The 1,869-nt window shown below is 36.6% G+C and overlaps 1 long non-coding RNA gene across 1 annotated transcript in view; it reads right to left on the bottom strand.

Annotated features, from left to right (window-relative positions):
• Positions 1 to 217: 217 nt before the first annotated feature.
• Positions 218 to 1,869, bottom strand: part of LOC106528980 (uncharacterized) — a 5,482-nt gene continuing 3,830 nt past the window's right edge. The window contains exons 2-3 of the long non-coding RNA XR_001311570.1: positions 1,321 to 1,431; positions 218 to 1,210 (exon numbers count right to left, since the gene is read on the bottom strand). This is a non-coding gene — a long non-coding RNA (uncharacterized LOC106528980). The remainder of the gene's footprint in view (positions 1,211 to 1,320; positions 1,432 to 1,869) is intronic.

Here is a 1,869-nt window from a genome sequence, read left to right as displayed (position 1 = left end):
AAGAAATAACAAGTAGAAACAGCACAAACTTACCCAAAAATACAAAGATTCTTGATACCTCACACTGGGTGGTCTCTGAGGGGCATTGCTTTGATGTTTTTGGTTCAGCACAAGTTCCAAATATGTCTGGTGTACACTCGTAACAGTTGACCGTGTCCGCTGAGTAAAATGATAAGTAAGTGTACTTTCATCCACACACATGAAGTGAACATAATTGTCTAATTTTTCCAAAGGTTTTATTACAGCTCTTGGGGAAAAAAAGCACATTTAAATGAAATGAAGATAAGAAAACAAAAAAGAAAACTGCAGAATAAAAACTTAACTTTTGGAAGAAAGCAAAATCACAAAAATCAGAGTAAAAAAGAGCATTTTTGTTTGCAGGACGTGTAAGTTTTACTTTCTGTTCTGATAAGTTGAGAAGGGCAGGACAACACTGCACTGCACAGACCCCTACTTGGATCATTTTTATGGCTTTCCTGAAGTGGGCGTGTCCTTCAGAATCAGACCACGCCTTCATCCTTCCTTCGCTAAGCTGTCACTCTTTGCAAGAAGTTGACTGGTTTAAAAATACTTTTATCATTTGTACTTTACTCAGTTGTTCTCAGCATGGATTTGCTTTGGCAGAGAAAATGTGGCATGTTTTCAAAGGTGCCACACACAAATTCTGCTGCTCAACACATGTATTTCCTAACTAATATGGCAGCGAGGAGAAATGAACAGGCTTTATATTTGGTAGTTTGATTCTTGGTTGCTGATTTATTGCCCAAAAGTATATTTAAATACAGAAATACGCAACTAAACACAAATTTTCTTTTTGTGCTAAGTTTACATGAAAACTAATTGGTTTCTGTCATCTTTATCAAAATGTTAAGAAGATATAATTACTATGAGTGATACAGAATTAAATTGTTTTATCTATAAAAAAAATCAAAAGCTAAATTAGGCTGTTTTAAAAATCTTAGGTAAATTTTAACTTTCTAAAAATCTAAAAAGTCATAAACGATGCTACTGTTTGCATCTGCTTTTAAAGTGAAATCAAAGAGGCCCCAGCAGCAGCAGCAGTTCAGCACTAAACTGTTGTTGCAGCAGTCGCCTTGACAGCAGCTGATTTCTGCTCCGGTTAATTGTTTTATGGCTGCAACGGATTCACCGAGGCACATCAGCTTGGAGGCGCAGCCCTTCATGGTCAGCTTCTGTCCGGCTTTTGTCACTGAGAGAATGGAAACAAGTTCTCCATGTGAGCCACATGTTTGATAGAACTTCTTAACATTTGTCTGGATTTAAAGATGCGGCGCCCTGAGGAGGAGGAGGACCTCTTACTTGTCGATTTGATGCAGTAGTCTTCATTCTTCTCACAGTTTAGTGTTTGACCACACACTGGTCCTTCACAACTTAAGCACCTTCTGCCATTTTCAGAGAAACTGATGGGATCTAATGTAAAAGAAAAGAAAACACTTTTAAAGATGTGTTAAAATCAGTTTGTAAAGTTTTGACAATTGTTTGAATATAAACTGATCACTGTGGTGTACAGGAGCATGAAGTCATTGTTAACTCTTGAAAAAAATCACAAATTTTCTTAATGTGTCCATGTTCATCTTATGTTTGAACTGTTTTTGAAATAAATTACTGTATTGATGCGTGTACTATGCAATAAATTTAACCCCAAATGTCATCAAGAAATTTGAGGGGTCATTTTAAACACGGGAGTAAATTATGGCCCAACTCTTCCTAATATATCCTGATGCATCTCTGTTATCCAGGTAAAAAAAATCAAAAGAAATAAATTGTATAGGTCTTCTGGACGGGTTCTTCTYTAATGAAACGTTTCGTCTCTCCTCCAAGAGACTTCTTCAGTCTGAGAGTTTCAGG

Source organism: Austrofundulus limnaeus, unplaced genomic scaffold (genome assembly GCF_001266775.1).
Source record: "Austrofundulus limnaeus strain Quisiro unplaced genomic scaffold, Austrofundulus_limnaeus-1.0 Scaffold415, whole genome shotgun sequence".
In the NCBI taxonomy this organism is placed as follows: Eukaryota; Metazoa; Chordata; class Actinopteri; order Cyprinodontiformes; family Rivulidae; genus Austrofundulus; species Austrofundulus limnaeus.
The sequence above is the reverse complement of the archived record's forward strand: the minus strand, read 5'-3'. Positions and strand labels throughout refer to the sequence as shown.